We start from the raw sequence: 26,059 nt of genomic DNA on the forward strand, positions 1-26,059 counted from the left end.
TTCAACAGTTTCTTTTTCCCTACTCACATCAGACAAGTTTGGGAGCCCAGGCTCAACTTCCGGGATCTCCCGACACTGCAGCACTCCCAAAGTCTCCTGTATCCCTACTGGAGACAGTGCTGCCATCTCCACGGACCTCTGCATCATTAGGGCTGGGGGTACAGGCCTGTCCAGTGCACCGGGGCTTAGTGTAGTATCAAAGGTCAAAAGGGAGATATTCCGCTCCTCAAATCTCTCTTGAGCGACCACTCCTCCCGGAGTTTGTGTTATGTCGCCTGTGAAAAAAACATCTATGCGGGGTTGTAAATGATCATTAGAAGGTGAACTAGTAGTTACTCCTCTTAGCTTCGCTTTGCATTTAGTATGAGGCATGATAAATACAGGAATTCTAATAATAAAGAAGCTCCACAGAAGGTTTTCACAGTTTTTAGCCTGGCAACCGTCTTAAGTCCTCCTTTCGGGGGCAAATTAGGAGAGAGAAATTTCTGAAATATAAGGTAATAATTTTACTTACAAGAGTCGCCTCAATTCCACGATGTTTTGTCAAAGCCGTGCGCCCCTTTGGCGCGCGCAGCTTCGGCAGCGCGCCGTCGGCTCTTGCTCGCCGAAGGAGGAGCTGGTTTTATGGCCTCCCGGCCCTCCTTGATGATGTCAGCAATGCGCCTCTTGCTGCCGGGCCGGGCTGAAGCCTCACCCTTAGCCAGTAATTCAGGAAACACAGTCAATAAGGTAAAAAGCACAAGGAGGCTCTCTCCTGTCTCTCTCCTCACCCCTGAAATTTCATTTTTTAGTTCCTTCAGAACCCTAGGATGCATACCATCCAGTCCAGGTGCTTTGCTACTCTTTACAGTTTGTCAATCTGGCCTACTACATCTACCAGGTTCACAGTGATTTGGTTCAGTTCATCCGACTCATCACCCTTGAAAACCATCTCCGTACCTGGTATCTCCCCAACTTTCTCATTAGTAAACACGGAAGCAAAGAATTAATTTAGTCTTTCTGCAATGGCCTTATCTTCCCTAAGAGCCCCTTTAACCCCTTGGTCAGCTAATGGTCCAACCGACTCCCTCACAGGTTTCATGCTTCAGATATACACTGGAATCTGTGCTGTTTGACATATTCAAAAAATAATCTGGAAGTGGGGACAATGAGTGAAGTGATCAACTTTGCAGATGACACAACAGCAGTGAGAAACTGCAAAAGGAACTTGCAAGACTGGTTGACTGGGCATCTGACTGACAGATGAAATTTAACATGGAAAAATGCAAAGTGACATATATAGGAAAAAATCATCCCAAATACAGGTACACAATATTGAATTCCATACTAAGAATCACCAACCACAAAAAGGACATTGACATCTTTGTATACAATACATTGAAATCCTCAGCTCGGTATGCTGTGGTAGTCAAAAAAAGCAAATAGAATGTTAGGAATGATGAAAAAAGGACTAAAGAATAAAACAGAATATATAATATTACCTGTGTATCGGCCCATTGAGTGACTGTACCTTGCTTATTTTGTGTAGTTCTGGTGATCCCATCTAAAAAATAAAAACCATAGTGGTGCTAGAAAAAGTGCAGAAGCAAGAAAAATGATAAAGTGGCTGGAATGGCTCTCCTATGATGAGAGGCTACACAGGTTAGGATTCTACAGCTTGATTAAGAGATGGCTGTTGCGCTTGGAGGTGGACCCTTGTCCTGGAGCAGTGGAGAATGGCTCCCTGGTAGGGAACAGGAAGCACCTGCCCCCAGGGGGCGGAGCACAGGAGGAGACAGAGGCTAGGATGAGCTTCACCACTGGAAGCCCGAGGACCCGGGTGGAGCCCATAGGGATCCGGGCCACTTGGACTTAGGTGGGCCTCGCAGGGTCTCCTAGAGAGGTAGAGAGGTGTGCCCATGATCAGCAAGGGAGCGCGGTTGGACTTCACGCTGTTGGCCTGGAGAGGCAAGAAACGCCAAAACAGCATAGGCGATGACAAGGCAAGGGACAGATCCAGAATCAGAAGACTTGGTCAATGGCAGCCAAGGTCAGAATCTGAGGATTAGTCCGAGGAGTAGTCAACGAGGCAGAGGTCAGGTTCCGGAGGTCAGACGAGGTCACAAGGCAGGCAGAGGTCAGTACCAGAGAGACAGTCTGAGGGTACTACCTGGGAGGACGGAAAGACAGATGCAGGAACAGAAGGATGCTAGACAAGGCTGGAACAAGACTGTGAACGCTGAGCCAAACTAGTACACTTACAGTGCCGACCTGATTGCCAAGGCAAGGAAGTGCAGGCAGGGACTTCCTTATATCATTCCATCAATCAGGGCGTGCCACGGAGCTAGGACCCGCCCCTGGCCCTACAAGAGGCTGGGCGGTCCGCGCGTGCATAGGGGCATGGTCAATGCCACTGGAGACGCCAAACTTCGGCGTGAGGCCTGGTGTGCAGTGGAAGGCCCGGCGACCGCCACCGCAGGACGCCGAGGCCTGGAGGAGCTCACGGCTGCCGCTGTGGAGGCCGACCCATGACCTGCAGAGAAGTTAGCGAGGTGAGCAGGCCCGTGTGCAGGCCGGGCACGGACAGGGCATGCAAAAATGGCTGAGAGGGAACACCATAGAAGTTTATAAAATCATGTGTGGGGTGGAATGGATAAATAAAGGACAACTATTTACCCTTTCAAATAATACTAAAACTCCATGAAACTTACAACCAACAGATTTAAAATAAAGCATAGAAGGGATTTTTTTCACTCAATACATAACCAAGCTGTGGAATCTGTTGCCAGAGGACATGATCAAGGCGACTATCATAGTGGAATTTAAATCAGTTTAGGCCAGTTTCTGGAGGAAAAGTCCATAAAACATTAGCCAAGTAGATGAGGGAAAGTCATTGCTATCCCAGGGAATCAGTAATAAGAAATAGAGGTACCATGGGGATCTACTGGGTATATGTGACCCGGACAGGCACTGTCATAGGCAGGATGCTGAGCACAATGAACCTTGGTCTGACCCAGCATGGCATGGCACTTCTTATGTTCTTAGCATTCAGTCATAAGTCATGAATGTACAATATACTGTAGATAATACTGACCGTATGGCACTTTATTATACTTAGGACCTTATTCACAGAAGATTTTTTTCCATATGCATAGAGGGCTCGATTTTCAAAGCAAATGATACACATAAAACCTTGTTTGTTAATTTATTTATTTATTTACATTATTTCTTTACCGCACACTTAGACTGTAGCGGTTAACAAATGTACATTCATATAATAGTCTAACTATTGTTTAGCCTATTACACAAAAAAGTCACACTATTTATTGTTTATGGTGATACCAGTCTCCCAGTTTTAGTTTATGTTAGTTTTAGTTGTTCCAAGTCAAATATTCCTTGTTCTATGTAATAGCATTCTTACATGCATGTTAATGTTAAAATGTAAACCGAATTGATTTGTAACTCTGTTACATGAATTTCGGTATATAAAAATGCTAAATAAATAAATAAATAAATAAATAAATAAATAAATAAAATCATGTAATGACAACGTACATACAATAATAAAATTAAATCCTCAAACAATTCCAAACATCATCTTTGACAAGAAACATATATACACATTTCTTAGCCTAAGATATCTGACATTCTTGATAATAGGGTGAATCTATGAATATTTATAGGGGTTTTAAGAAAGTGATGTTTTGGAAAATCAATTAGGGGCCAGTACGTTTGAAAGTATGCGTATAACCCAGTTGTGCAAACATTTACGTGAACTGAGAAGAGACTTTACGGGTGGCAAAGGGCGGAGTTGGGACTTACACTTATACTTTTTGCTATTAAAGTTACCCCAGTTATACCGTATTTGGAGCAGATGTAACTTTGTGCGAGGTAATTTGTGCGCATACTCAGCCAATTATCTGAGAATTTTCAAAAGTGAACTTATGCATGTAAATTTGTTTTGAAAATACTTGCTACAATATGTGTGTGTGCAGTATACACAAATAAGTGGGATGTTATAAAATTACCCTCCCTATGGAAAAAAAAATCCTCTGTCAATAAGATTCCTGAACTGGATATGTCTCCATTTGTAACACTTGTTGTATAAGTTCATCTAAACAGCTTTCAGTCAACTTGCATATTTTTCCCATTCTAATTTTCTTTTCAACAAGTTCATGTCTGTGTCCTTGGTAGCTTTCTCTAAAAAACAAAATTAGCAAAGGTAGTTTGGCAGGACTAATTTGCACTAAATCCATGCCTGTTGTTATGCCTTATCCTGCTGTGAGATATTCTCTCATTATCCTTCATTATTAATTTCAAAATCTTACCTACTGCAGTCTTCAGTCTGACAGGCCAATGCTTGCCTGTGTCAGTCATTTTGCCCTTTTTAAATACAGGTTCCACATTAGCCATCAACCTATCAATCATTATAACTCCTGTCTCCAAAGAATCAATGAAAAGCAAATGTAATGACTTTGATATCTTCAGAGACTGCCAACTCCACTTCTCAAATCCTATCATTAGCTCTGGTTTACCGGGATATCCAAAATGAACATTCATGAGGTATATTTGCATACATTTAGCCTGTTGATATCTAGGCTTTTGAAGTAAGTAATTGGGAACCCATAAAGGTAAATGCACATTTTCTAGGTTATATGCTTAACCCCTACATTTTCATTGGGATTGAATTTATTCTGAAGACAATATCAAACATTTTCATGACTTTTATTTGCAATAAAAATAACTTTAAGAAAAGTGAACATATAAATTAAAGAATTATGCTCTTTTGATACTGCTACTAAAATTAAATAAAGGTGGTCGGTGGTCAGTTAATGATTACATTATTATAGTTGTGGTAACTTGGATGGTACCAACAAAAGTTTGAGTATGAAACTACCATTGTCCATCTTTTGAAATTTTTTAAGAATAAAAATCAACCAGTTTAAACTATTTGAGCATTGGAAATTCTTTTGTACAAGGTGATTTTTTTGTCAGTTTAACCCCTACTTTGAGCATCTATTGCCTCCAAATGCTGTATATCACCCTGACACACATAAATATGGCTTTGTTAAATCAGTTTTCCAGTGAGAGATAACTAAGACGATCACTTCCAAGCAGAGAGTGCTGGCATACTTCAGGTCACCATCCAAGTACTAATGTGAGACCATTATTGTCAGTTTTTTTGTATCATATAAATGACCTCATACTAGGCATCATTGTGAATACATAATAGCAAGAATTTCCTCTGCCATACTTTTAATCTTAGGTCATAAGTGAAATTTTTATAATGCATTGTATTTCCAAAAGTGTCCGTGTTCAATTTCACTCATCTTTTTTGGAATTTATGTGAACTTTTGTACAAGAATAGCATCTTTCATTACTTTATATATGAAATTAAAGCTACTTAGCTTGGTTGGAGAAACACTTGTAAGCCATCTTTGGATGGCGAACCTTTGCTGAAGCTATTACACAAGGCACACAGCCAAAACACGGACCGTGTCGGGCAGTTTCATTTGCAGCCTCTCAACACGCTGGGCTTGTTTGTCTGCATATTGATGCATTCAAATCTGCGGTTCACAACTCCATTCATAAACGAGCACTATCCACAGCGGGACCTCTCCATTAGAACTCACTACCCCCAGATCTACGCCAGGAACAATGCCATCTCTCTTTCAGAAAGAAACTGAAAACCTGGCTGTTCGCTCAAGCATACCGCTGAAGGAACATTCGATCAACCTGTACTGACTCTCTCACCCACCCCTTTTACCTTCCCACCCGTTCCCTATCACCTCCGTCTCTCCGCACCGGTCCCTGCCCTTCCCTTCCCCTGCCCCCCCCTTGCCCCCTCGATTACCTCCTCTGATCCTTCACCCTCTAGAATTTATGCTAGAAACTACTTAGGACAAATTTCCCGTCGAAATTCAGATACTCTATGTTTATCAATTGTTCGCTGCCTATTTTGTTACATTACTCTCCAATTGTACTCATTTGAACTTCTTCTTCTCTTCTAATGCCCATGTTTATGCTCCCTGTTTTTTGTAACTTTGCCTTCTATATCGATGTTAAATGGTTTTCCCCCTAGTTCTATTGTAAACCGGTATGATAAGACTTGGTCTTGAGCATCGGTATATTAAAAGAATTTAAATAAATAAATTCACTGTATACAATTCAGCATTCCCACGCAGGAATGGTTCGTTACCTGCTGTTAGCTGAGTAAATGTCAGGGCTGTCTTGTATCATGAGTTTTATTCTATGGATTTTTTTTTTACTGTAAATTGTGGTATATAAATATCATAAATTAGTAAACACTCCCCAGGGATATGCTGGGTTGGGGCAATGGATTGGTCATTATTTATTCATTTAATCAAACATATTCCACAACTTCCGTACTTGTACATTCAAAGGGTTCAATGCCTACGAATGGAATGCCCATTGCCTAAGACTGGAATGCTAAGTCCAAGCAGGGCATGGCAAATCAGGAAATGTTAGTTTGGATCTATGGCCACTCCCGTGTTTTGGGCCAAGAAGCAAAATATAGAATGATGATGAGAGCATTTAGGATTAGATCCAAAAGCGGTATATCACATAATGTCTTTGCACTTCCCCTAACACTCACCATGGTTTGAATCCATGGTCCCTTAGGGTCCCACTAGGCACTACATAGGTCTTGCCTGCATGTGCACATATGCCTCTTTCCTGGCAACCGCCCATCCAACACCCACTTGCTTTTGGGCAAGTACCTTGCTCACCAGCTGTTCCCTGAGGGTGTTTTCTTGGGATACTACGACTCCACAGACCCCAAAGGTGTGCTCACAGACTATATATCGAAAACCCTGGGATCATCCAGCTTCCCACTTACCTGGGATACAGTGAGTTGCGAGCACAGTGGTAATAAAAAGTTTATTATTAAAAAGGAGGAACAGTGAATGTGAAAGCTACCATATAAATCTGCATTGCAGTGGACAGGGCAAAAAGAAAAGGGATTATATAGTAACATTTATTTTCCACTGAACTTAACTGCAGAACTAATCACTGCCTCTATGTCAGTTACCAGTAACATTTCTAAATAATTTTTGGCAGTCTGACTCTGGTTACTTGCCTCCCTCTTGGTTTTAGTTACTGTCAACTGTCACTCTCTTCAGACAACAGCAGTGATGTCATCAGTTGGCGCTGTCTGAGATTAACCCTTTCAGCACCAGCTGTTGGTGACTATGTAACACTGCCACCTGCTGTCTAGTTAAAGGAGTTTTAAATGTCACACAGTTAACATTTATAGTCGAATTACTGTTTCGCCACGAGGATACATATGCACTGGACAGAAACAGGTGCAATAAGATAGGGGTCAATGATACCAATTTTAATGTACTGGAAAGAAACACACCCTTTCTGTATTTTATTTGTTTTATACATTGCTTTGGAAGCTTTTATTGTAAAACTTAGAAAGCGATTTATAAATGCAGTAAATAAAAATAAAAAAAATAAAATCTCATTCTGATTCACCTAGGTGGCTTGCAAAGGAATCTAACTCATAGTAAGAATTAGGAAAGACTTGCATAGTAGATTTACACGCCCTCCCCCCAGGCTAGGATTCTCTGGTCAGATATCCTGAAATGAAATGGGCACGAAGATGATGGAGTCAAGAAGAAAATGGGTAAATTAAAAATATTTCAAAATGAATAAGGAGTTACAATTATAGAATTATGAATAAGGAGTTACAATTATAGAATTATAGAATTAAATTTGGCCTGGATTTATCAAAATGCACTAAATATTGCATGCAATAGGGGTGTGTTTTATGGCAATAGGTAGTTTATTGCAATACCTATGTGAAGCATTATCTAGTGCAAATTGCAATAGAGAGAGAGAGAGAGAGAAAGACTAGCCATGATGCCCTCACACTAGATAGGTATTTAGGTATTTATATCTCTATGGGAGGCCCACCTAGTAACTCAAGGTGAGATTTAAGTAATAGTGTAGGAGTTAGGTGCCACTTTGACATTCAAAGTGAGATGTATGAACAGAACAGTGCTCTCTTGTGAAGATTTGATGACCTTCAGAGTGAGGAAACTCACTCAAAGATGAGATTTGTGCAATGTTCTCTCAACCTAGCTTGATGGACTCTCTACCTGGGTAACATCAAGCTAGGTTGAGAGAACACTGCACAAATCTCCTCTCTCTCTCTCCCCCCCCCCCCCCCCCCCCCAAGAGGCCCTAATAGCTTGGCTGGCTCTCCAGGAGCTTGAAACCACTCAAAACGGCATGTGTGACAAACATCACAACTGCAATAAAGCCCTATCGCACGGTTAAACCAACAGCCAAGTTTGTCTGGCAGGCTAGGCAGGAAATTTAGTAAGTCCGATTTTCAGGCAACAACTTTGTAATTTGACATGGGAAGGAAAAGTATTGGATGTAAACTAAATAGGGAGATCCTGTATACTCATTTCTTCAAGAGAATGGAGTACTAAAAAAGAAGCAGTAACTGTGTTGGATAGGGAATGATATCTTACAAGCTGTCAGGATCTCTCTGCTAAAGGTACATCACCCAAGGAGTGATACAGGATTATGAGGCTGCATGCTGAGCAGGACTAGAGCAGGTCTTCCACCTAGCTAGGGCCCCTCCCCCACAGGTTGAGCCCTTGGGTTCTGAGGGCCAGTAGAGCTCTACAGTGACAATACATAGTAAATTTATACAGGCAAAAGCAAAGGCGGACAGACAAGAACAAGGCTGGACAGGCTGGATAGTCTGGAGAAATGCTTGGACAGGCTGGATAGGCTGGAGGATGGCTTGGACACAGAGTGCAGGTGAGGTTTGATACTGGAGTTAGACACAGAACAAAGACTGGGGCTGCAATGGACAGAGACAAGGCAAGGTAGTAAGCAGAGCCAAGGAACAAAACAAGCAAGGCAGGGTATTGGATAAGAATGGGGCAGGAGCGTGGACAGGATACTGGAACCAATAAGGAGCTGGACTGGATACTGGAACAGATAGGACTGGACAGGGTGCGACAAGACCAACAAGGCAGACTACAGCAGGATTTAGATAGGGCAGACATGGGTAACACAGAACAGAGAGCATATAAGCCCAAAGGCAACAAGGCTAAAGGCCCGTAGACCACTAGGCTATAGAAAGAGGCCCGGAGGCCACAAGGCGAGGTAAGGCCTAGTATAGGCCACACAGCAATATACTAGGAGTAGGAAGGCCCATAGGCCGCAAGGCAAGGAGCAAGAAGGCCCATAGGCCACAAGGCAAAACAAAGAGCAAGAAGGCCCACAGGCCACAAGGTATAATGTAGGGAAACAGCAACCAAGTCAGAGAGCCAAGAGTGACTCCATGAGAAGGCACAGATACAATATCAGGGCTGGGTTACATAGGGCTGGATCTTGGATGTGGTGCAGGCAGTGAGGAGAAGCTTGGCAAGAGTGGAGGGCAAACTCGCTGAAGATGCCTGGTGGAGCAGAGGCTGCAAGACAGGATGAGTCGGGAGGCCACTGAGAGGCTGGCACTGGTGGCTGGAAGCAGCTCACCAAGGGCCCCCTCTGGGGAGGAGGCGCCATTGCAGAAGGCAGCCAGGTAGGATGAGGCTGGGTAGCAGGCGAAATCCTAACATAAGCAGTAACATAAGCAGTAACGCTCTATGGCTGGCAACTAACATATTTCCTTATAAAAGAGACAGAGCAGCTTTTAAACTAGAACAGGAAAGAATGTAAGCAGTTGCTCAGCACATGGTTTTGGAGGAACTATCTTCAAAGAATACTGGCAAACCAAGTAAGTTACAATATTATGATAGAGAAGTGGCTAAAAAAGCTAAAAAAAAATCCCAGATGTATTTAAATACAGAGCACCCATTAAAAATGACTCCAAAATGCCTATATCATCTGATAAGCAGGTACAGAATCAAGCTTGATAAAGGTTTCGCAGGAAATAAATTGAACTCTAGAATCCTTATGGATAAGAACATAAGAACATAAGAAAATGCCATACTGGGTCAGACCAAAGGTCCATCAAGCCCAGCATCCTGTTTCCAACAGTGGCCAATCCAGGCCATAAGAACCTGGCAAGTACCCAAAAACCAAGTCTATTCCATGTAACCATTGCTAATGGCAGTGGCTATTCTCTAAGTGAACTTAATAGCAGGTAATGGACTTCTCCTCCAAGAACTTATCCAATCCTTTTTTAAACACAGCCATACTAACTGCACGAACCACATTCTCTGGCAACAAATTCCAGAGTTTAATTGTGCGTTGAGTAAAAAAGAACTTTCTCCGATTAGTTTTAAATGTGCCCCATGCTAACTTCATGGAGTGTCCCCTAGTCTTTCTACTATCCGAAAGAGTAAATAACCGATTCACATCTACCCGTTCTAGACCTCTCATGATTTTAAACACCTCTATCATATCCCCCCTCAGTCGTCTCTTCTCCAAGCTGAAAAGTCCTAACCTCTTTAGTCTTTCCTCATAGGGGAGTTGTTCCATTCCCCTTATCATTTTGGTAGCCCTTCTCTGTACCTTCTCCATCGCAATTATATCTTTTTTGAGATGCGGCGACCAGAATTGTACACAGTATTCAAGGTGCGGTCTTCACCATGGAGCGATACAGAGGCATTATGACATTTTCCGTTTTATTCATCATTCCTTTTCTAATAATTCTCAACATTCTGTTTGCTTTTTGGACTGCCGCAGCACACTGAACCGACGATTTCAATGTGTTATCCACTATGACACCTAGATCTCTTTCTTGGGTTGTAGCACCTAATATGGAACCCAACATCGTGTAATTATAGCATGGGTTATTTTTCCCTATATGCATCACCTTGCACTTATCCACATTAAATTTCATCTGCCAATTGGATGCCCAATTTTCCAGTCTCACAAGGTCTTCCTGCAATTTATCACAATCTGCTTGTGATTTAACTACTCTGAACAATTTTGTGTCATCTGCAAATTTGATTATCTCACTCGTCGTATTTCTTTCCAAGCGTAAAAGGGAAGAGTATAGTAGTGGAGTATAGTAGTGGAATATGCTACCGCCAGTCTGGTCAGGATGAGGAAACAGACTGTAAAATGCTAACAGAGATTATACTGGCTTGTAAAACAGGCAACACAATAATGGGAGACTTCAATTACCCATCAGATATTACAACAATGTAACGTTTTCAAAGTGAGAAATAGATCAAAATACAATGAAACACATGTATTTATACATCCTGTGGTTACTTAACACCACTTACAACTCTATGAATGGTATTTTTGTCAATATCTGATCCAAATTCCCATGCTTTCATATGATCAGGTGTAATCAATACATGTGCACTCCTATACTTCAAAGTACATACAACTTGAAATTATCTTCATCTGGTGCTCTTCACTGTATATTTCTTCATTCACCAAACCTAGAGACAGTGCTTTATCTTTCACCATGGTACAACCATGGTGTAATATCTGGTGGGTTACTTCTCTGTTACTTTAATAATTATTTTAATTGAGTGAATGTGTGAATGAGTGAGTTTTATGACACACTTTTTATGTAATATGGTAAAAATTTGATAATAAAGGTTCGTTCTCTCTTAAGATTTATGTACCAAACTATGAGTAAACAGATATGTGTGTCTGTGTATGTCTGGGTGAGTGACGTGCTGTGTTAGCCTCTGTCTGATGTTTTATTGTATTTATTCTGTTTCCTACTGTTATTTATTAGTTTGTAACATGTAAACCGTAAAGATAGAACCTTGTGCTCTGAATAACGGTATATAAGAATTGCATAAATAAATAAATATATATATATATATATATCTGTGTCTGGGGGTAATGTTAGCCTCATTGTTTCCTCCCTTACCACAAATATGCATACCCCAGAGAGGAAAATTGGTTCTTACCTGCTAATTTTCGTTCCTGTAGTACCACGGATCAGCCCAGACAGTGGGTTGAGCCTCCTGTCCAGCAGATGGAAACAGAGAAAAACTGAAAGGGTATCCTATATCAGGACAGAGCCCCTCCTGCGTCCCTTCAGTATAAACGATAACCCGGAAAAAAGATCAAGCTTTTAAACCATGAACTGGTAAATTGAAAATGCAAAACATTGTGATTAAAAAAAGATTGCTCTTATATAGATATCTATCAGATAGATACTTCCGGTGCCTAAAAATTCTGATAGGAACCCAAAATCTGATAGGAGACGACTCATTCAGCAGTGCTGTGGAAAAGAAAGGAACAACTTCGAGTGGACATATAAACGGTAACACAGTCAGGGCGGGAGTCTGGACTGATCCATGGTACTACAGGAATAAAAATTAGCAGGTAAGAAACAATTTTCTTTTCCGTGTACGTACCCAGATCAGTCCAGACAGTGGGATGTACCAAAGCTTCCCTAAGTAGGTTGGGACTGAGATAGTCCCGCTCGAAGTACCTGCCTGCCAAAGGAGCCAAAAATTGGTGCCTGGACATCGAGACAATAGTGGCGAGCAAAGATATGCAGCGACTTCCAGGTAGCAGTCCTGCAAATCTCCTGTTGAGACACCAACTGACTCTCCGCCCAAGAGGTAGCCTGCGAACGCAAAGAATGGGCCTTCAAGCCCTCCGGAACTGGCCGGCCCTGACAGATATACGCCGACGCAATCGCCTCCTTAACCCATCTAGCAATAGTAGCCTTAGAAGCCTTATTTCCTTTATTGGGCCCACTCCACAAGACCAAGAGATGATCATAGATGCGGAACTCGTTCGTGACCTGTAAATACTGCAGGAGAACCCTCTTGACATCCAGCTTTCAGAGCTCCCCGTCCAGCATGCTGACGACATCCTCCGAGGAGAAAGCCGGGAGCTCCATGGACTGATTCATATGGAAGGAGGAAACAACCTTCGGTAAGAAGGAAGGGACCGTTTTAAGAGAAACCCTCGAATCAGAAAAATGCAGGAAGGGTTCCCTACAGGACAAGGCTTGGAGCTCGGACACTCTCCTGGCCGAGCAAATGGAGACAAGGAACACTGTCTTGAGGGTCAGGTCTTTAAGGGTTGCTCGCTGGAGAGGCTCAAAGGGCGCCTCACAGAGAACACAAAGCACCAAATTAAGGCTCCATGACGGATAAGTAGCCCGGATGGGCGGGTTCAAATGCTTAGCACCCTTGAGGAAACGAACAATATCAGGATGGGCCACCACCACATAACCATCAACCCTCCCTAGGAGGGAACCAAGGGCTGAGACCTGCACCCACAAAGAGCTAAAGACAAACCTTTCGAGAGGCCACTCTGAAGGAAGGAGAGAATTTGAGACACCAAGGCCCTGCGTGCTGGGACATCGGACTCAGAACACATATTCTCAAATACCCTCCAGACCCAGACATAAGCGAGAGAGGTAGAAGTCTTACATGCCCATAACAACATGGAAATAACTTCCTCCTTATAACCCTTAAGAACATAAGAACATAAGAAAATGCCATACTGGGTCAGACCAAGGGTCCATCAAGCCCAGCATCCTGTTTCCAACAGTGGCCAATCCAGGCCATAAGAACCTGGCAAGTACCCAAAAACTAAGTCTATTCCATGTAACCATTGCTAATGGCAGTGGCTATTCTCTAAGTGAACTTAATAGCAGGTAATGGACTTCTCCTCCAAGAACTTATCCAATCCTTTTTTAAACACAGCTATACTAACTGCACTAACCACATCCTCTGGCAACAAATTCCAGAGTTTAATTGTGCGCTGAGTAAAAAAGAACTTTCTCCGATTAGTTTTAAATGTGCCCCATGCTAACTTCATGGAGTGCCCCCTAGTCTTTCTACTATCCAAAAGAGTAAATAACCAATTCACATCTACCCGTTCTAGACCTCTCATGATTTTAAACATCTCTATCATATCCCCCCTCAGTCGTCTCTTCTCCAAGCTGAAAAGTCCTAACCTCTTTAGTCTTTCCTAATAGGGGAGCTGTTCCATTCCCCTTATCATTATTTTGTAGCCCTTCTCTGTACCTTCTCCATCGCAATTATATCTTTTTTGAGATGCGGCGACCAGAATTGTACACAGTATTCAAGTTACGGTCTCACCATGGAGCGATACAGAGGCATTATGACATTTTCCGTTTTATTCACCATTCCCTTTCTAATAATTCCCAACATTCTGTTTGCTTTTTTGACTGCGGCAGCACACTGAACCGACGATTTCAATGTATTATCCACTATGACACTTAGATCTCTTTCTTGGGGTGTAGCACCTAATATGGAACCCAACATTGTGTAATTATAGCATGGGTTATTTTTCCCTATATGCATCACCTTGCACTTATCCACATTAAATTTCATCTGCCATTTGGATGCCCAATTTTCCAGTCTCACAAGGTCTTCCTGCAATTTATCACAATCTGCTTGTGATTTAACTACTCTGAACAATTTTGTGTCATCTGCAAATCTGATTATCTCACTCGTCGTATTTCTTTCCAGATCATTTATAAATATATTGTAAAGTAAGGGTCCCAATACAGATCCCTGAGGCACTCCACTGTTCACTCCCTTCCACTGAGAAAATTGTCCATTTAATCCTACTCTCTGTTTCCTGTCTTTTAGCCAGTTTGCAATCTACGAAAGGACATCGCCACCTATCCCATGACTTTTTACTTTTCCTAAAAGCCTCTCATGAGGAACTTTGTCAAACGCCTTCTGAAAATCCAAGTATATTATATCTACCAGTTCACCTTTATCCACATGTTTATTAACTCCTTCAAAAAAGTGAAGCAGATTTGTGAGGCAAGACTTGCCCTGGGTAAAGCCATGCTGACTTTGTTCCATTAAACCATGTCTTTCTATATGTTCTGTGATTTTGATGTTTAGAACACTTTCCACTATTTTTCCTGGCACTGAAGTCAGGCTAACCGGTCTGTAGTTTCCCGGATCGCCCCTGTAGCCCTTTTTAAATATTGGGGTTACATTTGCTATCCTCCAGTCTTCGGGTACAATGGATGATTTTAATGATAGGTTATTAATTTTTACTAATAGGTCTGAAATTTCATTTTTTAGTTCCTTCAGAACTCTGGGGTGTATACCATCTGGTCCAGGTGATTTACTACTCTTCAGTTTGTCAATCAGGCCTACCACATCTTCTAGGTTCACCGTGATTTGATTCAGTCCATCTGAATCATTACCCATGAAAACCTTCTCCATTACGGGTACCTCCCCAACATCCTCTTCAGTAAACACCGAAGCAATAAAATCATTTAATCTTTCTGCGATGGCCTTATCTTCTCTAAGTGCCCCTTTAACCCCTCAATCATCTAACGGTCCAACTGACTCCCTCACAGGCTTTCTGCTTCGGATATATTTTAAAAAGTTTTTACTGTGAGTTTTTGCCTCTGCAGCCAACTTCTTTTCAAATTCTCTCTTAGCCTGTTTTATCAATGTCTTACATTTAACTTGCCAACGTTTATGCTTTATCCTATTTTCTTCTGTTGGATCCTTCTTCCAATTTTTGAATGAAGATCTTTTGGCTAAAATAGCTTCTTTCACCTCCCCTTTTAACCATGCCGGTAATCGTTTTGCCTTCTTTCCACCTTTCTTAATGTGTGGAATACATCTGGACTGTGCTTCTAGAATGGTATTTTTTAATAATGACCACGCCTCTTGGACATTTTTTACTTTTGTAGCTGCTCCTTTCAGTTTTTTTCTAACAATTTTTCTCATTTTATCAAAGTTTCCCTTTTGAAAGTTTAGCACGAGAGCCTTGGATTTGCACACTGTCCTCTTCCAGTCATTAAATCAAATTTGATCATATTATGATCACTATTGCCAAGCGGCCCCACCACCGTTACCTCTCTCACCAAGTCCTGTGCTCCACTGAGAATTAGATCTAAAATTGCTCCCTCTCTCATCGGTTCCTGAACCAGTTGCTCCATAAAGCTATCATTTATTCCATCCAGGAACGTTATCTCTCTAGCGTGTCCCGATGATACATTTACCCAGTCAATGTATCATCGGGACACGCTCAAAAGCCAGGCCACTAGACAGAAGCGATCCGCCTGATCAAAAAATACGGGACCTTGGTGCAGAAGGCTGGAGAGGTGATCAAGGAACAGAAGACCCTACATTGCAAGGTTTATGAGGTCCACGAACCATGGCCTCTGTGGCCACTCCGGAGCCACCAGGATGACTGGGCCCTTGTGAAGTTTTATCCGTCTGAGAACCTTTCCCATTAGAGGCCAGGGTGGGAACACGTAGAGAAGAACATCATGCGGCCAGGGGAGGACTAAGGCATCCACGTCTTCCGAGCAGTGCTCCCGTCTGCGACTGAAGAACCTGGGAGCCTTTGCATTTCCCAGCATGGCCATGAGATCCAAGTGGGGAGCCCCCCACTTGTGCATGATCAGGCGCATCACGTCTTCAGACAACTCCCACTCTCCGGGGTCTAGATGCTGGTGTCTGAGAAACAGCTGATCCAGATGACTCTCCGCCCAGGTGCTTCCCTGGCGATTGACTCCTGGTGCCTCCCTGGCAATTGATGTAAGCAACTGTGGTGGAATTGTGGATAGGACTTGAACCGCTTTGCAACGTATCAAAGGGAGAAAGGCCTTGAGTGCCAGATGGACCACTCGGGCCTCCAGATGATTTATGTGGGATTGTACTGGGGACCATAGTCCCTGGGTAGACTGATTCTGACACACCCCTCCCCAGCCAGAGAGACTGGCATCTGTTGTAACAATGATCCACTGGGGAGTCTTCAGGGGCATCCCCTTCAGAAGGTGGGCGAGCGAGAGTCACCACTGCATGCTGGCTACGGTAGAGTCGGAGAGCGGTAGTAGAGCCCGAAAGTCCTCCGAGACCGGCTTCCAGCAGGACAGCAAAACTTTCTGTAACGGACGCATATGCGCAAAAGCCCAAGGAACCAAATCGATAGTTGAAGCCATAGTGTCCAGGACCTGAAGCTAGTCCCAGGCCATGGAAACGGAGAGGGACAAGTGATGACGTACCTGATCCATGAGCTTGAGCGCCCAGGTCTCTGGCAGTAACACCTTGCCCACACAGGTGGGGAAGCGCACTCCCAGGAATTCCAGGTCCTGGGAGGGCTGAAGGCTGCTCTTGGAGAAGTTGACTATCCATCTGAGGGAGATGAAGAACATCACGACCCTGTTGTCTGCTATCGTGCAGAGATTCTCCAATTTGGCACGAATGAGCCAGTCATCCAGGTAAGGGTGGACTAGGACTCCGTCCCTGTGGAGGGAGGCCACCACCACCACCATGATCTTGGTAAAGGTGTGCGGCGCGGTGGCAAGACCGAACGGAAGTGCCCGAAATTGGAAGTGTTGACCCAGGATGCTGAAGTGGAGATACCTCTGATGGTTGTGGTGGATTGGGATGTGCAAGTAAGCCTCCATAAGGTCGAGAGATGCAAGATATTCGTCTGAGTGAACCACCGCTATGACCACCCTCAGGGTCTCCATCCGAAAATGGGGAACTTTGAGGGCCCGGTTGACTCTCTTGAGATCCAAGATGGGCCGGAAGGAGCGGTCCTTTTTGGAAACGATGAAGTAGATGGAGTACTGGCCGGATTCCTGTTCCTCCAGTGGCACAGGGACTATGGCTCCCAGCTCCTGCAACCGGGCCAAAGTCTGACACACCGCTGGACGCTTTAGGCTCCTGCAGGGAGAGACAAGGTAGCGGTCCAGGAGATCCCAAGCAAATTCTAATGCATAGCCACTTTTGATCTCTTCGAGGACCCACTGATCCGTTGTAACCTTGATGACCACCTAAGTTTGGAACGGAGGAATGGGCGGCCATATCTCATTGCGAGGACTTTGCAGAGGAGCCTTGCAGGTTACCATCTCGGAAGGGCCGTCGGCCACGAAAGGACTGAGACCACGGCTGAGATCTAGCGGAAGCACCCCTCTGGAAGGAGCCCCGGCCTCGGAAGTGAGAGCACAAAGGAAAGAAGGACTTAGTCTGTTTAGGGCGGCCTCAGCAGCTTAAGAATCTTGTTGTCTCCTAAAGATTTAATAAGCTGTTCCAGGTCCTCACCAAAAAGCAACTTACCCTTGAAGGGAAGCGTGCCGAGCTGCGACTTGGAGGAGGGGTCTGCAGCCCAATTGCACAGCCAAAGAAGCCGTCTGGCCGAAACCACTGACACCATGGCCCTGGCCTGCACCTGGAGCAAGTTGTAGAGGGCGTCAGCCCCATATGCCACCGCAGCTTCCAGCCGATCTGCCTGTTCTGCCTTTGCAGATGGGAGGTCCTGGGTGCTGAGTAATTGCTGAATCCACTTGAGGCTTGCCCACTGCATGAGACTGCTACAGATTGTCGCCTGAACTCCGAGAGTGAGGACTTAATAAATCCACTTGAGATGCAGTTCCAGTTTGCGATCCTGAATATCCTTTAGTGCAGTGGCACCAACCACAGGGATGGTGGCCCATTTGGTGACTGCAGAAACCGAAGCGTCCACCTTGGGAACCTTAAGCATCTCCAGGCATTGGTCAGGCAGGGGATTGAGCTTGTCCATTGCCCTGCTCACCCGAAGACCTGCTTCGAGGGACTCTCATTCCCATAGGAGGGAATGAGCATTGAGTGGAAAGGGAAGGTACATGGAAGAGCACTGAGCCCCACCAGGACCGGGTCCACGTTCTCCGAGACGGCACCGGTGGATTCCTCAGGAGGGTTTTCAATCCCCAGCTCATCCAGAACAAAAGGAATGAGTGGGTCCAGCTCTTCCCTCTGAATAATCTCAAAACCCGTGGGTCATCACCCTCTATTGGGGGATTGGCGAGCAAATCTGAGTCCGTATCTGAATCTGTAGGAGGAGGCTGGGGAGGGTCAGGGAAGTTTGGAGTGCCTGGAACTGTCCTGATCCAGGCGGAATCCTTGGAATCTGGGTCCCTGGGAGGCTGAGTAGCGGAGACCCGAGGGAACTTTTCGGGGGGGGGGGCCAGGGAGAGTTCCTCCTGTTCCTGAAGGCTGGCTAAATAAGATTTGTGCAGTAAAAGCACAAAAGCTGGTGAAAAAAGATGCTGGGATTTCCAGGGTAGTGGGGGAGGGGGAGCAGGGGCAGAGGAGTCAGGCACCTCCCAAAGGGAGGGCACGGGGCTGAGATCAGATGGAGAAATCGCAAAATCCGGCTCCCCTCCCCCCGAAGCTCAGAATTAGCTGCGATGTCTGAGCCCAAGATGGCCGCTGTTCCTGCGGTTTTTAGCGAGGGAGTCAGCCTGGAAACGTGTTGGGGAGCCCGACCCCAGAACGCCGACTTCACTGGGGTCCCGGAGGGTCCCTCACCTCCAGGCAAGCAAGCTGAACACAGGCCATCGCGGGAGAGCCGCGAAGCAGGCTCCCCGCAGGCGAGATAAGCTGCCGATCGCAGCATGGGACGAAAAAAGTGCCGCGGAGAAAACGAAAAGTAAGCAATAACAGCTGAGCTGGGCTGCAAATGGGAGCGAGAGCAGGAGAATGAACCCTGCACTGCTCTTTTCTCTTATCATCGGAGCAACTAAATGCGGGTGAGGCAGAAGTGCTCTGTCTGGCTTCCTTGACTCTTTATAATTATTATTTATTTATTTTTTTTGTAATAAGCAAATTGTCAGTGCAATGGGGCCCGAGGCAAAAGCCTCCCGGGCCCAAGAGGTCAAGAGGGGGAGTGACTGGACCACCAGTATTGCCCCAAGCCAGCAAGGGTCACAGGGCAAGGAGCCCTAGGCTGAATCTTCAAGGGGCAAGCCCCCCTAGGACCCTATAACAGCCAGGGGACAGAGCTGTCTCCCTGAACGTTTTGCCCTGAAAAAAATTATAACTTTTTTTTTTTTTTTTGATATAGGAATTTGGCTGGCAATACTTGCTTGATCCTGAAGAAAAAGTGAGAAGCACCCCACGGAAGAAGAAAAACAGCTAAAGAAAGGGAGCCGCAGGTTCAACTGTCTGGATCTGCTGGAGACAGAGAAATACTGAAGGGATGCAGAGGGGGGGGGGGGGGGGGGGGCTCTGTCCTGATACAGTATACCCTTTCAGTTTTTCTCTGTCTCCATCCGCTGGACAGGAGGCTCAACCCACTGTCTGGACTGATCCGGGTACGTACAGGGAACATGCAGTGTATGTGATCCCATTTAGCACACACTGACTTTGGACACAAGCGATCCTGTGCTTCCACTCTTTACAGTGGGTGTCTCAGATGTTATTGTATAGAATGGGGAGAAAACAGCCTCATACTTTGTAAACTAACATTCCACCTTGGCCTGACACTGTTTATTACTTCCATCGAGAGGAGGGTTTTGAAGATTGCCTGCGTCAGACCTCAGATATGCTGTACCACTTTTCTGGATAAGTAGGTATCTACCTGTAGTGTATACTCCCCGGCCCCTGAAGCTTTTCCACCTAATACCTTCAGTAGGCCTAATTGTATTGGTATTTGGGAGTATGCATGGTTCAAAGAGCTTAAGCTAGCAGGGAGGCTTTGGTGTTTTAGGGAAGGAGGATTAGAGGATGTCCACTTAATGTGGGGATACAGGGATGGCGGGAAAATGGAGTACCAACGCCATCAACTTTTTGGTTCTACAGGTAAATGGGTTCGGGAAGGGGTGAGTCTTGCGAGCACCCCTATTAGAGCTTCCCTTTTTTGTGACAGTGGTCTACTTACACTCTTCTCTGAAGAACATATCCTGGTAACTTGACTTAGAGGCTGCCACACAAGGCCGCATCATTTGAGACTCACTCTGCCACATGTATACACTGGCAGGTTAGGCCTACAAATAATCTGCCATATGTAGCTCTAAATATGTTTTGTGTGCACACATTGACCTGGTGGCACATTTCTCCAGTTGATTATAGGGGACAGGTTTTGCTGCAAACTTTCGTCACATCTTTTGTCCCCTACCCAATCTTAGGATTATGCACCTCTGTCTACTTGCTGGCTGCTGGAACACCTTGTTAGCTGCTGACTGTTAGATCATCCTTAGCAAAGAGGTATGTACAGATCTCCAACCCTGGCCAGTGCAGGGGTAGGAGCCAAGCTGTTGAAGGCAGCCTGGTCCCAAGCAATAGCAGGCCTCATCACTGTGTGCTTCTGGCCAGTGGGAAATCTCAAGACTGCACATCTCCTTGACTCCTTCTCAGTTGTCAGACAGTAGCTGACATGGCGTTCCAGCAGCCTGCAAGTAGATGACTTCTTTGCTAAAGTGTCTGACCTAAAAAGCGTTTTGTATTGAGTGCCTTTTAAGTGAAGTGAGGACACAAGTAAGGGGCCTAAGTAATCTCTTGTGGGGTGCTTAGTGTCACTTCACCTAACACCACACAAGAGATATATGTAGACTATGTACTGTCTGGATCTGGAACCTGCAACTGCACATTTCTTTTCCCTAGAGATTAACAAGACCTAATGCTTTCTGTACTCTGCATTCAGTGCTCGACCCAGAGAGAAGGACCACTGTTTGGTTAGAGATGAGATATTTTCACAATGGAAGAGGCAAATGATTTACTATAGTTGCACTATGACATTAACATAGCTATATAACCTATTGGTCAACAACAGCATGAAGACATTGCTACATCACCTCTATTCCACCGGACAGTGTATGCTGCCCATCTCACATACATGCCCATGTACCCAAGAGTTTGATATGAGTATGCTCTCTGGAAAAGGCAACACAAGCCACTTTTGAAGTTCCACAGTAATGAGTTTACAGTTTACCTCTTGCTGTCTTCTTTGGGAGTATATATTGAGCTTTCACTTGTATGGCCTAGGCCATATGGTCTTGCATGCAAGAAATGTGCCTAGTTAGAATGGCCAATGGCATTCTAGCATGCAAGGTCATGTGGGTCCCAAAGCTTTTACATAGTGAACCCTTAAGACAAAAAACAATGAAAAGACACAACCAGAAAGTGTTTTTTCAAAACCTGTGACCACTTTATTATACAACAAATGTCATCAACAGATTCAAAGTAAGTCAATGTCTTTAGTAATCACATTCTGCAAGGACAAAATATGAAATAGCATATGACACTGTAACTGAAATTACCAGCATATTGTAGGCTTAACCTGCCAGAACATTCACTGTTAAAATGGTAATATAATATATACAGTATTAGCATCTTATCCTTTAGCACAATCATGATTACAGCAAAGAACATAGAAAGTAGAAGTGGCAGCCCACTAGCTACAGTACAGCTCTAATGTTAGAGCTGAGAGCAGCACAACTATGTGTTGGCAGGAAGAGGCCCAGACAGTCCATATTGAAAGAGTGCACTCAGGAGGAACAGCCTAAGGGCCAAGGCAGCAGAGTTCAAGAAGAGGGCAGCAGGACCAGGACCGAAGAGTGCAGCATGGAGGCCAAGGACCAGGATAATATACAGAAGCATGAAGGCAAGAGACCCAGGAGATGACAGAGCAGCATAGAGGCAGCAACCCCAGGAAATGAGAAACCAGCAGCACCATGAGTTGAAATTAGATAGCAGGAGCAGGAAATGAGACATGATAAGAAGAGCCAGCAACAGGACCATGACTAGAGACTACATCAAGGAGGCTGGGGTATGGGCAGAGCATATAGGAGGGCATTATTAGTAGGCAGCAGACCATCCCCATCAGCAAGCCAGCACAGGAACTCTGTAGTGAGGATGGGCCCAGCAGACGTTGCAAAGTTGTCCAGGTGCAGGAGCCATTGCAGTGGATGCCACTGAGCAAGCAATGCCATTGTTGGCTGAAGAGACCTCCTTGAGCCCTGGAATGATGAAGACTCCTATCTCTCCCTTCTGGTTAACACCTGCAGGAGCAGCCTTGCTAGGACCGGAGTAAGCCGGAACCCAGTGGTGTTTGGGGAGGTCTTTCTTCATGCTATTTCAGGACCTTAGCAAGTGGCTTCAGTGGATCTGTCTACTTCGGGAAATTTTGCTTAACTCCAGGTGGAGGGAGCAGCTTTGATGAGTTCCCGGCTTCAGGCCTCGACATTGGAGGGTAGAGGGGCACTTGCTGGCACCATCGCTGTTGGGAACAAACCCAGAGAGGAAAATTGAGTGAGAACTATTCAACGTGTAATCTTAACTAAACCTTCAGTTATTAGCTTAGATGCAGTTTAGAATGCTTTGATTTCCTTACAGAACTCTATTACCTCTTTAATAAATGTTACTATGGATACAAATCTTCGGCTTCAGGCTACTGAGGGTTTGGTTGTATCTCATGGGAAAAAATGAGAAGATTTGAATAATCGTGTTTCAAAGACTGAGAATATTCAATATAATCTGATTCAGAGTGAAAGTACACATGTGAATAAATTGGAAAATATGGAAAACTCTATTAAAAATTTGAATATCAGGATATTACATTTTCCTGCTATAAAATGTTACATTGGTGGACTTATTTAAGAAGTATATTTCTCTGATTCTGAAGATTACATCTGAAGCTATGCATATTATCTCAAAAGCCTATTATCTTTCATTTGGAGAGATGGGAGATGGCGGGGAACAAGGGCAAGATCCTACTTTAAAGCTAATAGACTTTCTAGAAACTACAGAAGTTCATATGCTTACAGAGGAACACAATTTCCTTTTCACATGATTCAGACTCTATTTTGAGACTTCTTCGGTAGCAGGTTAGCTTTGTTTTATGGTCAAAGAACCTGGATTTAGTCTGATATTGGGATTACTCAAGATTGCGGGAAAAAAAGTTCTCCATGCGACCATGGAGTGTTTTGCAGAAAAGTTCATGCAAAAATTGGATGCACGGCTCAGTATAATTGTTGAAAAAGTAGCCAATGTGGTTCAGACGGTGCAGGAAAACAGATAAAATTGAAGCGGCGGCACAGAGAATAGCGGAGGTTGAGATGTCACTTACTTCAGTTTGTGCTATAGTGAATCGTTTAAGAACATAAGAACATAAGAAATTGCCATGCTGGGTCAGACCAAGGGTCCATCAAGCCCAGCATCCTGTTTCCAACAGAGGCCAAAACCAGGCCACAAGAACCTGGCAATTACCCAAACACTAAGAAGAACCCATGCTACTGATGCAATTAATAGCAGTGGCTATTCCCTAAGTAAAATTGATTAATAGCCATTAATGGACTTCTCCTCCAAGAACTTATCCAAACCTTTTTTGAATCCAGCTAAACTACCTGCACTAACCACATCCTCTGGCAACAAATTCCAGAGCTTTGTGCGTTGAGTGAAAAAGAATTTTCTCCAATTAGTCTTAAATGTGCTACTTGCTAACTTCATGGAATGCCCCCTAGTCCTTCTATTATTCGAAAGTGTAAATAACCGAGTCACATCTACTCGTTCAAGACTTCTCATGATCTTAAAGACCTCTATCATATCCCCCCTCAGCCGTCTCTTCTCCAAGCTGAACAGCCCTAACCTCTTCAGCCTATCATAGGGGAGCTGTTCCATCCCCTTTATCATTTTGGTTGCCCTTCTCCATCGCAACTATATCTTTGAGATGCAGCAACCAGAATTGTACACAGTATTCAAGGCGCGGTCTCACCATGGAGTGATACAGAGGCATTATGACATTTTCCGTTCTATTAACCATTCCCTTCCTAATAATTCTTAACATTCTATTTGCATTTTTTGACTGCTGCAGCACACTGAGCCGACAATCTTAAAGTATTATCCACTATGATGCCTAGATCTTTTTCCTGGGTGGTAGCTCCTAATATGGAACCTAACATCGTGTAACTACAGCAAGGGTTATTTTTCCCTATATGCGACACCTTGCACTTGCCCACATTAAATTTCATCTGCCATTTGGATGCCCAATCTTGCAAGGTCCTCCTGTAATGTATCACAGTCTGCATTTTGTATCATCCGCAAATTTGATAACCTCACTCGTCATATTCCTTTCCAGATCATATATATATATATATATATATATATATATTTATTGAAAAGCACTGGTCCAAGTACAGATCCCTGTGGCACTCCACTGTTTTCCCTTTTCCACTGAGAAAATTGACCATTTAATCCTACTCTCAGTTTCCTGTCTTTTAACCAGTTTCCTGTCTTAACTGCAGCATTAATGAATAAGATTAACAATCTAGAAAATCTCTCACCGATGCAACATACAAATAGTTGGTATGCCAGAAAAACTGAAGGGAATGAGACTGTCCATTTTTTCTCAAAATGGCTGCCAGAAATCTTGGCTTTCAATTGCCAAGGATATGTGAAATTAGACAGAGCGGCTGAAGGGAGGAGCCAAGATGGCTGACCGATAGTCAGAGGTATGAGGATCTCTTGGGCAATTACCTTCACTTTATTGTCCTCTGTTATTTTTTTCCTCTAAATGGGCAGAAAAGGAAACTGAAGTCTGGGCTTTTCCCTGTGACCCCTCCAACGCTTCCCTTGACAGGCTCGATGGACGGCCACACCGTGCACAGCAGCCCATTGCCAGGGAGCTCCCCTCTCTCCCTGGCTCTCTCAACTTTGAGCCCAGCAGAGGGAATACCACCTGCTAACCCTGCAGCTGTGAGAGCTTCCCGGGATTCAGTGGAGATACCGATGGATTCAGTTGTGGGTGTGGCGATTCCAGCAGGGAGTGACAGGGCAATCTCTGCAGCTGCTAGTCCGTTGTTTGAACTTGGACAACTGGGTAAGGACATTTCGAGATGGCAGACAGGGAAGTGAGAGAGAACTAACAAAGGTGCACTAAGTTAATTTTTATTACCTTCTATATTGTTAGCTCCAGTCCAGAGACCATCTGTTTTTTTCTTGGAGGCTATTTGGGAAGCCATAGTGGAACTCTGGAGTTCTATCTTTCAACAGATATCTCCTCTTGTGCAGAAATGTAAAGATTTGAAGCATAAAGTTTGTTTTGTCTCATACATCTGATTTGGGACAACAACTTACATCTATATGAGTTCAAGTGAATTCTATTCAACAGACTCAAGCTGCATTAGTTAAAGAAAATGCTAATATGGCCTTAAAAACTGAAAATCTTGAGAATATTGTAAGGAATAAAAACCTCAGGTTCATCAATTTTCCCAAACTGCCTTTAATATCTCCTAGAGAGATGTTTAAGAGATATCTAACTGAAATTTTACAGGTTCTTGAGAGTGCAATTCCCCCTGTTTCTAAAATATATTACCTACCACAATTTAAAAGGAGTACAGATGGAGCACAGGGGGATAGAATAGAATATTTGGTTCCAGCTG

The sequence above is a fragment of the Rhinatrema bivittatum genome, chromosome 1, assembly GCF_901001135.1.
Source record: "Rhinatrema bivittatum chromosome 1, aRhiBiv1.1, whole genome shotgun sequence".
NCBI lineage: Eukaryota > Metazoa > Chordata > Amphibia > Gymnophiona > Rhinatrematidae > Rhinatrema > Rhinatrema bivittatum.